The sequence below is a fragment of the Arachis duranensis genome, chromosome 5 (genome assembly GCF_000817695.3).
Source record: "Arachis duranensis cultivar V14167 chromosome 5, aradu.V14167.gnm2.J7QH, whole genome shotgun sequence".
NCBI lineage: Eukaryota > Viridiplantae > Streptophyta > Magnoliopsida > Fabales > Fabaceae > Arachis > Arachis duranensis.
In genome coordinates this window covers 14039306-14054651 of record NC_029776.3, presented here as the reverse complement: position 1 = coordinate 14054651, position 15346 = coordinate 14039306, and positions in this window count along the sequence as shown.

The following is a 15346-nucleotide window of genomic DNA, read 5'->3' as shown; positions in this document are numbered from 1 at the left end:
ATGGCGGACCAGCGGTGATGGTGGGCTAAGGGGTGCGGTGCGGATAGCTCCTCCTTCCCTGAAGCTCTCCCTCTCTCACCGGTCTCCCTCTCTTCCTCCCCCTTTCCTTCTTTCCCTCTTCCTTTCTTTTCTTCTTTCTTTCTTTTTTTTTTTCCTTGTCTGAAGCTGAAACTGATGAGTGTTAAGGGTATAGGGAAAGGCTGCGGCGCTGGGAGAAGAGTGACGGTGAGTTAGAGTAGGAAATTAGGGTTTGGGGTAGATTAGGAAATTTTAATAAAATAGGGGTAAAAATATAATTTTTTAAAATAATAATTAAAAATCAAATTAAATTTAAAGTATTCATCCTTAAAATACTTTTTAATTACTAAATTGGAAAATTATATTTAGTTAAATACTATTTTAATAAAAATTAGAGATAAGTAAATTAATTTTTCTTTATTTATAAAATAAGATTAAAAATCTAAATATTTAAAATTAAGACATATGAAATATTCACTATTTTTTTTCAACTATAAGAACTCTAAATAACAAATAAGAATTTACTCGACTTATATATAAAAATTCCTAAAAATATATTCTTAAATAAATATAATAGATCATAAATAATTTATTTAATAACTTTTAAAAATTAGGGGTCTTACACTAATCAGTTTTGATAGGATTTTTTCGGTTTGACCGGTTCGTTTACTTGTACGGTTTGATTGTTATTTTGGACCGGTTAAGAATCTAGTTGATTGGGTTTTTGGTCGAACCGACCGGTCCGATCCGGATTTAATAACTATGGTTCCTGATGTGATGGTTGGAGGTTTGTAGAAAACTGAGTTAGATTTGATTATTTTGTGTTAGAGGCCATGACTTGATAAATTGGTAAAGGTTTAATACGTGCTTTGACTTGTGGTGGATATGTGTTGATTGTTTTTGCTTGGGCCCAAAGCTGTGATTGGTTAGGTGATCGGCCGGAGGCCCTGAGTGAATTATGTTTAAGGTAGGAAAAAGTATGAAAGATCAAACTAATTCAGCATAGACTTAATGAACCTTTGTTTGGAACAGGTTAACCATTCATACAGTTTAAGTAACTTTTAAGATTTTATAATGGAGGCATGAATCTGGGTTTTGAGTAAGTAGCTGTTGGTTTTTGAAAAGATTTATAAGACGAACGATAATCACTGCATTTGAAATCCATTCTTTTATTTATACGTATCCTCTTATGACAATTCTTACAGACTTCTGTTTTTAGGAAGCGGATGAGGAAGCTTACGACTTAATTTCTGTGTTTTATGGTTGTATTATCATAGAAGTCTTTTTCCTCGCCTTGTTATTGAGATTTATATTTTTGTAAGTGGGATATGAGTTGTGATTCTTGTGAGATAACTTTGTATACATATATATGCTTGTATAATTATTTGGATTGTGGATGTAATAGTATTATGATAATTTGTACATATGTTTGTGCGAGGAAAAGAAAAAGTATTTCTAGTTTTTCAAAGAAAAACAACGATACGATTTCGAGTTAAAGTCTCCAATTTTAATATTATATATGTATGAAAGTCGTCGTAATATCCGCTCTGTCAGAGTAGCGCAGCCGGAAACGTGAACTTCTGATAGTAAGGATGTTACAATCATTCCCCAAGTTTGCTTCTAGAGCCTTCAAGGATGAAAAACAGGGATCCAATCCTCTCCTAAAACCTCCTCAGTTTTATTTAAATCACAATTACCATTTGTTGCATATTCACTACCCATGTCATTCAGCATATCCTCCAATATATCTGATTGGGCAAAGTCTTCAAGCTTATTCACGCCCAGGATCTAATGATCTTTCCAAGTTCTATTCAAATTTAGGCCATACTTAAGCGATATCCTTCCAAGCATTTGAATAAGATTAGAACTTCTTGGCGATGGACATGGTATTCTCCCCCACATTTATATTTCCTTCTGATTACCTTAACCCAAAGAGAATCCATGTTTTGCACCAAGCCTCATGCTAATTTCATGAGATTATCATTGTTTACTACTCTGGCCGGTCTGAATCCCAAGTCGCCAAATTTTGTTGGCAAATACAGTTTCTCCTAACTAACTAAATGGACCTTCCTACTAGTACGGTTGCTGTCCCACATGAAGTTCCTGCGGATTTGATCAATCTTGTCACACACACTCAATGACAGTCTCATTGTTTGTATGAGATAGGAAGAGATAATTGCTAACGTTGATGGAGCTAAAGTGACCTTGCCCGCAAGAGAGAGGTTTTGCGCCTTCTAAGTACTAAGCCGAGATGTCATTCTATTAAAGAATGAATTAAAAATCCTCTTTTTTGTACATTTATGCAGCAAGGAAACTTTCAAATATTTACCCAAATTGGATGTTAGCCCTTATCCCCAAAGCTCAATTCAATTCTAGTTTCCTTGTCAAACATACGTTGTAAAAAAAATACTTAATTTCTCATAATTTTGCTTTTTGACTTGAACTCAAACAGAATAAGTCCAAAACATCCCTCATTATCTCAACTTGATCTAGGGATACTTTTTCAGATAATAATATATCATCTCCGAAGTAAAAGTGGGATAGTTCTAAACTGCCTCTATTGAAGATAATTGGTTCCCAAAATTTGTGATTCATTGTCATCGAGATAATTTAAAATACTCTCTTCACACATAATACAAATAGGTAGGGAAATATAAAAATTTTATGTTTGATATCTCTAGTTGGATGGAAGGAATTAGGCAAATTTAAACTTTTGTGACTTATTAATTAAGCGATGTAATATGAATTATTCAATTCAATTTAATGGGTAACATTATTTTTTAAATATTTTTATATATAATTACCATTATCACATAAGCATTTCTCATACACGTATACTTACACGTATGATATGATAAAGAAAAAGTATAAGAAGATAATACAGAAACTAAACAACATAAATAACAACATAAAAAATTAATTAATTTCAAATTAATTATAAAATCAGATTCTCAATTAATTAGAATAATAAGTTTTTGAATTTGAATTATTAAGATTAGACATCGTAATTTTTTTGCAATACACTATCACATCATGTCTCTATTTAATCTCAACCATCCTTTTCCTCCGTCACTCACACCACCATTTAGCCCGACACTCCTCTTCTTTAACCGCTTAGCCCGATGCGCTTCCCCCACACCCCTATCCGCAATCACCTCTCCGGTTTTTGAAGCTGTATCATGTCGTTGCCGCTGTTTTCGCGCCACTCTTCCCTGATGGCGTTGCTGCGGTGTCACGCCACCCTCTCGTGGAGTTACTGCTGCGTCGTGCTGGTTTATTATTCCGAGATGCTGTAATTCTTGGTAAAAGCCACTGGAGAGTGAACCATTGATGGAGCCATCAATCCGTTCATCCTATCGTCCAGGTTGCTACTGCCAGCTGCTGCCGCGTGAGTGATGCCATCACACGCATTCCGGATGTGCCACTGCAGCGACTGTCTTGCATTCCACGGACGCCGCTGCTGCTGTCTCGTCACTGTCATCCCTCTACCGCTGTGGTTTTTCATGTCTTAAATTGTTGTTCATTTTAATATGTATACGAATGATTATTTTCATTCTAAAGTGGATGTTTATTTAATTTTGATTGAATTTAAGTAGATACAATAAAATTTGCTAGATATTCATTTTACTAGGTATTTGAATGGTTATTTTCATTTTAAAGTGGATGTTTATTTAATTTGGATATGATTTAAGTAGATACAATAAAATTTACTGGATGTTCATTTTACTAGATATGTGAATGATTATTTTCATTCTATACCGATAGCTAAATGGAGAATAAGCTCGGCAGTATTAAAGCTGGCCGGTGAAGGAGAGACTGATGACGCAATGAGGATTTGGGGAGAGGGTATGTAGCGATAAAAAGGTTAGAAGGTGGATGGTTAAAATGTAAAAAGTGAAAGTAGAGTTTTTGAAAAGATAATTTATGATGAACTATATTTTTTTCATCTTTTATGGACCGAGAATACAGCCCGTTGTTCACAATCTCCATTATCTACCTAACAGAATTGATAAATATTTTTCCTCCCTCCATTCTTAAATTGAATTGATGGTAATTGACTTATGAGTTATGCCACATGCAGTATAATTTTATAGTCAATGAAATTTTTTTTTATGAATTAAGGTTTTTTTGTGAAAGAAAAAAGAACAAAATTATTTGCTAAATATTAATTAAAAGACTATTGATAATTTATTTCTCTTAATATAATCTCTTCTTTTAAGAATATATTTGTTTGGAGATAAAATCGTATAAATAAGTTTTATGAATAAGATTAGACTCAGGTCTCATTTATAGAAAAAAGTTTGGTAACAAAAAATTTTCAGCCATAATTAGCCAAAATTTTTCATAATTTACTTTATTTACATCACTTAATAACAGTTTTATTTTTTATCCCACTCTCTTATTATTTCACTGATCATATTCTTATCAACTCTACTCATTAATAGTATTAATTATAATATCATATTCCTTATTATTAGCCATTCTTGTAATCAATACTTAATATTTCTTTTTATAATTTAATTTTTATATTTAAGAATATATTAAATATTATTATTAATAATTTCAAAAATCATGACTCTAATACTATTGCAAGCATAATAGTGTATAAATCAAGGAATTTTACAAGGAGTCGCGTTTATCATTGCAAATAGTATGGCATTTGAATTCGACCTTAATATGGTACCTATGGTAGAAGGTGCAGATGAAGAATTTGAATAACAGACGGACTCACTCGACGAGGTTGTTGTCAGTCAACCAATTTTCGAGAATATGAAAAACCACACTAGCTTTGATAAGGTATGGTAATAAACTGATTTAATTTTTTGCGTGCTTTTATGTGCATTTATAATTTTTTTTGTGACTGAAAATAACATAAAGAAAAAGGACCTAAAAGAAAGAGTATGACTCCTCTCTAATAATATTGTCTAAACTATTAGGGGGCATTTATAATTATATTGTACTAACTGAGTTCATACACATAACATTAATACGTTCATATACATAACATCCATAATTACATATAACTAACATCTAAAATTTAAATTCATATTTATTAGATATTATATCCATACACATCATTTTTTAGTTATTGCATAAGTAACTATAAAGTTAACATAGATGTTTTTAAATTTTATCATAATTGAATTTAAAAAAATATCAAATTCTTAAATTAATTTATTCAATTGATAAATTTACTCGTAACATCCATAAATTCATACACATAACATCCATAATTTCATTTTAATAACATTCATAATTTGTACTCATAATATTCATAATTTCATATCTATGATGTCTATAATTACTAAATTTTTATAATTAATATTATCAAATTTTAAACTATACGTCTTATTGTATTTTTTAAATTATCTCATATGTGCACTAATAGATCATGATTTTAATTATTTTAATATTTTTATTTAATATTCATATGTATGCTTATTTATTGATTTTAATATGACGAGTTAGTAATTATTTTTAAAACTTTATTTTTTAATTTTTTTATGTTTTATATTTTATATTTTATTTTTTAATAGTCTATATTTAAAATATAAGTTGTATAGTAGAAGTTATTAAAAATTTTTAATTTAATTTTCCTAATTTTTAAAGAAAATTATTGCATTATAATGGATAATAATGTAATTGAGAGATATTAGAGATTTGATTTGGGAGAAACTGAAATTAATTTTGGAAAGAACATTAATGACTCTAAACATGCATCAAAATAGTAGGTGATAAGAAGGATAAATAATAAGGAGGTGTATGTCACTTGCTTATTGAAGAGAGAACTTTTGCGTGGTCTAGAATTCAGAATAAATTCCCGTTACAAGTATAGCTTCTAAACCAACAAAAGTCCTTTCTTACAAACGTTTTGGTTGTCACAAGTAACAAACCACTGATAAAATTGATAACCGAAGTATTTAAACATCGGGTTGTCTTCTCAAAGAATTGCAGGGAGGTATGTTCTTATTATTGGTTATGAGTCTTGTAAATTGGGGGTTTTGAAAGTAAGGAACAAGTATGTTAAATGATAAGAAAAATAAAATAGTAATGATAAAATAAACTCTTGGCAAGGTATTAGAATCGAAATTCCTATCCTAGTTATCCTTATCAGGTGTGATGAGAATTGGGTTTTAATCCCACTTAGTTATCCTTTATTAAACAAGGGAAGGTCAAGTGGACTAATTAGCTTGATCCTCAAGTCCTAGTCAATTCTTGTGGGAAGACTAGCTTTAGAGTGATCTAGATCAATTAGAATCTGTCAATTTCAACCACTGCTGAGTTTGACAACTCAAGTGTTACCAATTACTTAACCAAAGCCAAAAGTAAATAATCTAAATAAAAAAAATAGGAAAAGGCAATCATGAGTCTGAAATACTTCAATTTATATCAAATAAAGAAAATCATAACATGAATGGTCATTAAACAAATAAAAGAAAAAATAAATAAATAAGAATATTGAACCTGAGATGAAGAAGATAAAAATATTCCTAAGTTCTAAAAATCCTAATCCTAAATTCTAAGAGAGAGGAGAGAGCCTCTCTCTCTAAAAACTATATCTAAAACCTAAAATTGTGAGTAATGATTGAATGTGAAGTCATGTCTTGAGTCTCTGCATGTTCCTTGACTTTAATCTGTATTTCTGGGACGAAAACTGGGTTAAAATGCGGCCTAGAATCTCTGCCAGCGACTTTTGTAATTCTGCAGATCGCGCACGTCACGCGGCCGTGTCGTCCATGCGATCGCGTCACTCAGTGTTTTTCGTACCACGCGTGCGTGTCGTCTACGCATTCGCGTCATTCGTGCAGCTTCCAGTCCGCGCGGTCGCGTTAGGCACGCGAACGCGTCACTCTGATTTCTTCCATTTCGCGCCGTCGCGTGAGTCATGCGACCGCGTGACTTCTCGCTGGTCATCTCCTCAATTCCTTGTGCTCCTTCCATTTTTGCACGCTTCCTCTTCATTCCCTAAGCCATTCCTGCCCTATGAAGTCTGAAACACTTAACACACAGATCAAGGTGTCGAATGATAATAAGAGAGGATTAAGATTAGCTAAATTAAGACCAAAGAAGCATGTTTTCAATCATAGAACTAAACTAGGAAGGAATTGTAAAATCATGCAAATCATATGAATAAGTGGGTGAAAAGTTTGATAAAACCACTCAATTAAATACAATATAAACCATAAAATAGTGGTTTATCAACCTCCCCACACTTAAACATTAGCATGTCCTCATGCTAAGCTCAAGGAGACAAAATAAATGAGTAGGGAAAAGCATGACTCATGCAATGCAACCTATGAATGTGAATGCAACTATATGCTAAAATAATTCTACCTACTTGGTGAAAAAGTAAATAAATCTTTCAAGAACAAATATGAACTGGATTTCACTGATTCAAATCACAAAATACAATACAAATAACTTGCAAGAAGAAGATAGCTCATGAAAGCAGGGAACATAGAATTAAGCACTGAACCCTTACTGGTAGTGTATATCATTCTAACTCTCAAGTGTCTAGGGTCAATTCTCTCAATTCTCTACTAATCTTACTTTCTATAGCTTGCTCTTCATCTAACAATCAACAAAAATTAATGCACAGATACACATATCAAGAGGTCTTTTAAGGGTTGTAATGGAGTTAGGGTCAAGGTAGGATTGTATTTGGCCAAGTGGACTAAAATCTGAATCCTTAATTAACATAAACTTTCCACCTAACTTAGGACAATCCATGTAATATAAAATCAATAACTACCCATTAACTATGTTTACTACATATTTATGCATTCCAAGTTTTGAGTACAACTCATATGCATTGATTTCACCATTCACTTTGGGGCATTTTGTCCCCTTTTTATTTTTCTGTTTCTTTTTCTTTTCTTTTTTATTTTTTTCTTAATATTTTTTTTCAATGCATATGATTAAGGTATTGAATGCATAAACATGTTCTTAACATTTTTCACATTTTCACACAAAGTCTAACATACTCAATTCCCAAACCAAACGTTTCCAAACCCACTTTCCCCACACTTAATTTATGAGCGCTTTCATTAGTCTAAGCTAATCAAGGATTCAAATTAAGGACATTATTATTTTTTGCTTAGAGTTAATGATGTGCTAAAGTAAAGAACAAAAGGGTAAAATGGCTCAACATTGGTTTGCAAAGGATAATGAAAGGTAAGGCCATATGGGTATGTAAGCTCAGTGAAACAAGGCCTCAATCATATAAGTGCATGCATACATCAAATAATGGAAATATAGAATTAAGTAAGACAAAGATCACAATTTTAGAGAGAAAAACACACACCAAAAATAAAATATTGGTTGGTAATATACAACCAATCAAGTAGGCTCAAAATCTCACTGGTTTTGTGTGTTCGAGCTCTAAATCATGTTCCAAAATAATATTTCTTCATACAAGTTTTTTTTTCAAAAAGTTTTATTCAAATTAGTGAAATACTATAAAAAGTTTCTTGAAAAAGAAAATATTACTTCAACCAAGTAGTAAGTAAATGCATAAAATCAAACAAACATGCAATCAAATATGCAAATGCAATAATGAACAAATTAACATTGGTGTTGAAAAAGAAATAACTAAGCCACAGAGAGGTATCGACCTCCCCACACTTAAAGATTGCATCGTCCTCGGTGCATGCAAAGCTGTACAGGTGGGTGGGGTTTGTGGTTTCTCAGCTGGTGCTCTTAGTAGAGTCTTTCTCTTTACCCTTCCTGGTGGCCATCCTGAAAAGGGAAAAGAGAAAGAGACATGAAGTCAAAAGGGATAGAGCAGAGAGGAGGGCAGTATGAGTGATAATCATGCCAAAGTAAAGAAGAATGTCGTTAATACATGGTCGCGACTCCATGAAATTAGGACAACAATGGAAACAGGGCATGATAAATTGAGGCAATTAGATGCAAGATATTTATTGGCATGCTGGCAAAAGGCAAGAGTAGCATAGATCAAGCATTAAAAGCCATAATGTATTATTAGTCGTAAGAAACTAACAATAACATTTGTATTGACAATCATATTTAATTAATAAAATATTAGAAAGGGTTTTGTGGAAAACAGGCATTAGAGTAGAAGGATAGAATAATGAAGAATGCATAACGCCATACAGGTTTTTTTCACAAACACTTAGTATGCATGTTTAATATGATAAGGGAAGAATGAATTTGGAGCATGCAAGCAACCCTATAAAAAGTAATATATAATTGTCAAACAAGTCCTTAATAATTCACAAGAAAAATATGGAAAATAATGACCCAAATAAATTTCCAACACCAAATAAAAGAAAAAGAAAGAAAAAGAAAGGAAGGAAGAAAGAAATAAGAAGGGAAAGAAAATATTTAGATTTGGGGAAGAAAAGATAAGATATTTGGCTGATTTGGATAAGCTGTGCGGCGCAGGCGACGCGGACGCGTGAGTGACGCGATAGCGTGGTTAGTGCTTCGATGAAGTGACGCGAACGCGTGGGGCACGCGTTCGTGTGAAGTGATTCGTGCCTTCAGCGCGAGTGCAACCTCGCGGCCGCGCAACTCTCTGGTGAAAAACTTATTTTGCCAAAACTTTGGGTGACGCGATCGCGTGGATGCCCAGAATTTGAAAACGGCACAGACGCGTGGGGAACGCGTACGTGTGGCAGGGCTTGTGCGGCTAGCACGAGTCCAGCCCAATTCCAGCTCAACTTTTGACCATACACCCTTTTTACGTCGATTTTGAGGCACGCGTTCGCGTGGGTGACACGGACGCATGGGAGGCGTTTTTTCCACATGACGCGGATGCGTCAGCAACGCGGTCGCGTGGACTAATTTGTGCCAAAGGCACGCCTCTAGCCACACTCTCGCGTGACTCTTTGGTCAATTTATTTTCTTCCCAACGCACTTATAACGCGAGCGCGTCGGTGACGCTGTCGCGTTGCGTGCGATTTTTTTAATGCAGTATGCAAAATGCAATGCTTAATATGAATGCTATACATGATTTCAGGTTCAATCAAAACTCAAAAACAGACTAAAATTTAAACTGAAAAAGGAACGATCATACCATGGTGGGTTGTCTCCCACCTAGCACTTTTAGTTAAAGTCCTTAAGTTCGACATTCTGGTGAGCTCCTTGTTATGGTGGCTTGTGTTTGTATTCATCCAAAAATCTCCACCAATGTTTGTACTTCCAGTAACCTCCGGGGTCCCAGATTAGGCGCATAATGCCTTCAAACAAGTGGAAGCAAGTGACAAGGCCCCAAAAGTATAGATTGCGAAACTGAATGCCGGGGTCCCAAACCTTGCTTTTGCACCCGTGTTCTTGTTGAGCAATATTGTTCCATCCGGGTGGCAAGCAATTTGAATTCTCACTGAAGCTTCCAAACAACTTCCTAGACCCATTCAGTTGAGCTCTACACCAACCTTTGCATTTAAACTCAAAGCTTCCAACCATGATGAACCTTGCAGGACAATTCTTACCACTGACCATCTTCCTCTTACTCTTAATGCCACAAAGAGCTCTAAGTTGACCATCCGTCTCCAGTAGCTCATATTCAAGTGGAATTAGAAAGTTAAGGGATATGAATTTTACCCACTTGAATGTTGTGAAGGATGATGGCAACTTAGGGGGAGGGGTTTCTAATGAACTTGCAAGCTCCACTCCCTTGTGCTCTTCTTTAACATCTTCCACCTCTTTACAAGCTTCTTCAATTTGAACTTCTTCCTCTTGGTAGCTTTCTTCTAATTCAATCTCTTCTTCATTGTTCACCAAGGGCATGGGAGGCTGTGCTTCTTCTTCTTTCATCTCCATGTCAAGTCCAATGGGAGAGGATTCAAATGTAGATAAGAATTTGTCAATGATCGAATCCATCTCTTGATCATCCCTTTCAAAGTCTTCAATCATGAGATGCCTTGGAGGTTGTACACCTTCCTCAACATCAGTTTCAAACGTCTTTGAATGAGGCTCTATAACTTGACCTTCCTATGGAGGTTCAGCATCTCCTAAGTCTTGAACCACTCTTTCTTCTTCAATAATTTCGGCTTCCTCCACTTGTTCCAGTACAAAGTCATGATCTTTACTATCCACTGGAGTTTCTATTATCTCCTTCAAGCTACGTTCTTCATTAAATTCTCCACATGAAGCCATGGGGGTTCCTTGAGTGTCCAAACGTCTCGAAGGTAATTGATTTATTGCTTGCTCCAGTTGATGAAGGGTTGCATGAAATTGATCTACTGATTCCTTGAGGCGAGCCTATGATTCTTGGGTCGATCCAAAAATTGGCAGTGGTGGTTCTTGGGAGTAATTGGGGTGGAATTGGGGTGGTTCTATATATCGTTCATACGGTGCATAGGGTGGTTGGTATGGTGGATTTGGGTTGGGGTCATATGGAGGTGAATGGCAAAAAGGGGCTTGTGAGTATGGTGGTCCAAAATCATATTGAGGAGGGGGTTCATAGGCATATGATGGTGGTTGTTGATAATCAAAAGAGTGCTCACCATAGCCATTGCCTTGATATGCATCACAGAATGGTTGTTGATAGTCCATTGGAGGTGGTTGTTGCCATGAGGGTTGATCAAATCCTTGTGGCTCCTCCCATCTTTGATTCATCAAAACTTGATGCCTGTTCTCATTATAGTTTCCATTCCTAACAACAATATTGGAATCAAACTTGAAGCCAGAGGGGTGAGAATTCATAGTAGTAGGAGAGAATAAAAACAAAAACTAACAAAAAGAAAATATTTTGAAAAAGATATGATTTTTGAAAAAGATTGGAAAATATTTTGAAAAAGATATGATTTTTTTTTAAAAAATATTTACAATAACCAATAATAAGGCACACGTTTGCAATTCCCCGACAACGGCGCCATTTTGAAGAGAGAACTTTTGTTGTCACAAGTAACAAACCCCTGATAAAATTGATAACCGAAATATTTAAACCTCGGGTTGTCTTCTCAAGGAATTGTAGGGAGGTATGTTCTTATTATTGGTTTTGAGTCTTGTAAATTGGGGGTTTTGAAAGTAAGGAACAAGTATGTTAAATGATAAGAAAAATAAAATAGTAATGATAAAATAAACTCTTGACAAGGTATTAGAATCGGAATTTCTATCCTAGTTATCTTTATCAGGTGTGATGAGAATTGGGTTTTAATCCCACTTAGTTATCCTTTATTAAACAAGAGAAGGTCAAATGGACTAATTAGCTTGATCCTCAAGTCCTAGTCAATCCCTTTGGGAAGACTAGCTTTAGAGCGATCTAGATCAATTAGAATCTGCCAATTTCAACCACTGCTGAGTTTGACAACTCAAGTGTTACCAATTACCTAACCAAAGCCAAAAGTAAATAATCTAAATAAAAAAATAGGAAAAGGCAATCATGAGTCTGAAATACTTCAATTTATATCAAATAAAAAAAATCATAACATGAATGGTCATTAAACAAATAAAAGAGAAAATAAATAAATAAGAACATTGAACCTGAGATGAAGAAGATAAAAATATTCCTAAGTTCTAAAAATCCTAATCCTAAATCCTAAGAGAGAGGAGAGAGCCTCTCTCTCTAAAAACTACATCTAAAACCTAAAATTGTGAGTAATGATTGAATGTGAAGTCATGTCTTGAGTATCTGCATGTTCCTTGACTTTAATCTGTGTTTCTGGGCCGAAAACTGGGTTGAAATGCGGCCCAGAATCTCTGTCAGCGACTTTTGTAATTCTGCAGATTGCGCACGTCACGCGGCCGCGTCGTCCACGTAATCGCGTCACTCAGTATTTTTCGTACCACGCGTGCGCGTCGTCTACGCATTCGCGTCGTTCGTGCAGCTTCCAGTCCGCGCGGTCGCGTCAGGCACGCGAACGCGTCACTCTGATTTCTTCCATTTCACGTGTCGCGTGAGTCATGCGACCGCGTGACTTCTCGCTAGTCATCTCCTCAATTCCTTGTGTTCTTTCCATTTTTGCATGCTTACTCTTCATTCCCTAAGCAATTCCTGCCCTATGAAGCCTGAAACACTTAACACACTGATCAATGTATTGAATGGTAATAAGAGAGGATTAAGATTAGCTAAATTAAGACCAAAGAAGCATGTTTTCTATCATAGAACTAAACTAGGAAGGAATTGTAAAATCATGCAAATCGTATGAATAAGTGGGTGAAAAGCTTGATAAAACCACTCAATTAAATACAATATAAACCATAAAATAGTGGTTTATCACTTATCAAGGGAATAAAATATTTTATGTAACATTTTTATATTGTAATTATTATTTGGCTATCTAGTATCACCCCATTTATAAATATATTTGTTAATAATCATATTTTCTCCCTCTTCCACCTAGTGTGAAATCCTTTCAGAAAGGATGAAGAAAGTCCCAATTTTACATAAAGTTATTATGCACATGACAAAATTACTTATATTGATGAAGCAAAGTTATTTAACTTAATTATTAGAGAAAATTTCACTTCCCTCCTCCTTACGAGATGCTAAAATAATACTCCCTTTCTATCTATTTATAAAATGTACATTTTCCTCTTTTATAACTTTAAGAAAACTTCTTCTTTAATCCATTTTAAATTTTTTGTGTTAACTAAGGTTAACTTTATCCATTTTTTTAAGAAAAATAAATTATTTTTTACAAAAATACCCTTTAGCAAAAATGTTATTTTTTTGTCATTAAATTTTGTTTACCAAAATATCCTTTAATAAATTATTTTTTAATGATTAAAATGTATTTTTATCAAAATATTTTTAAAAAAATTTAATAATTAAAATATTTTTTTAAGATATCCTTTAATAATTTTTTAATTATTAAATTATGATTTTACCAAAATCTTTTTAACATTTTTTTATATTTTATTATTAATTTTTTGTTATCAATGTATATTATTTTAACATTAAATAAAATTTTTTTACCATTATTAATATGTATAACAATAATAATAATAATTAATGAAAAAAAAATAATTTAATTATTAAATTTTTTAAAAAATATTTTGATAAAAATATAATTTAATCAATAAAAAAATAATTTATTAAAGGGTATTTTAGTAAGCAAAATTTAATGATAAAAAATAAAATTTTTGCTAAAAGGTATTTTTGTAAAAAATAATTTATTTTTCTTAAAAATTGGATAAAGTTAACATTAGTTAACACAAAAAAATTAAAATGAATTAAAGAGAACATTTTTAAAAGTTATAAGAGGAATGTATATTTTATAAATAAAATGGAGGGAAGTGTTATTTTAACATCTCACAAAAAAAGAGTGAAATTTACTCTAATTATTGACAATTTATTTATTAAAGAGTAATTCTTAATTATTACAAAGGAAAAGAGAAAATGAAATTATTTTTTCCAAGTATTTTTTGAAAAAAAAAATTATATATACTCAGGTATTTAATATCTAATATTATCCTTCTAGCCGAGGGTTGCCAGATAATAGAATTTTATGCGGTCAACTCTCTATGCATAGTGGCACTCTTGATGGCATGTCCATCATTAATCGCATACCAAGAAATGGTTCATACCTGTATAAGAATTCACTAATTGGTTTATTCCATGATCTCATGCATGCCATCGGATAGCATAATTATTATGATAGACTGCGTTTGTTTACGGAGATAGGACACTGAGACATGGATATTGAGACACAAAATTATGTTTGGCAGAGAATATATGAACATAGACAGTATGTCCAAATACACTGAATTAGTGTATTTTGTGTCCTGACAGAAAAGACACAGGAACACTAACAAGGGACACAACTTATTTTTCATTTTTTTCATTATTTTTGATAATTTTTCATAATTATATTTTTTTATTATTATATTTTTCATTTCAAATTTTTTGAATGAAAAAAATGAGAATAAATTAGATTTTTATAATTTATTCTAGTTTATCACCAAACAAAATACAAAATCATAAAATTTTGTGTCTTTGTCCTTGTCCTATCCTATTCTAAAAAACAAACGCAGTGTTTATCCTCTTATTTTCACCTCTTTTGCTTGCTCTTCCCAACATATTTCAGATATCACAATTTTTTATCTATTTATTTTCTCATTCTATCTAATTATCTACTCTATTTTTTTATCTATTTTTCAAATATTATCCCTCAGCTCATAATTTTTAAAATTTAAATTTTCCAGGTTCATTTTTTCAGGTTATTCATTTACCTTTATATAACTCCACCATTCCCATTATTTATTTTAATCCCAATACAAATACCGTGGTGATCGATGAGGTGGTTGTGGGAGAAGTTATCGTTGTGGTCATAGACTCACAGTGATAGTGGTAGGTTCGTGATGGTGATCAATGTAGTGGTGGTGAACATGGACGAGGAAGGGGTGGAAGAGAGAA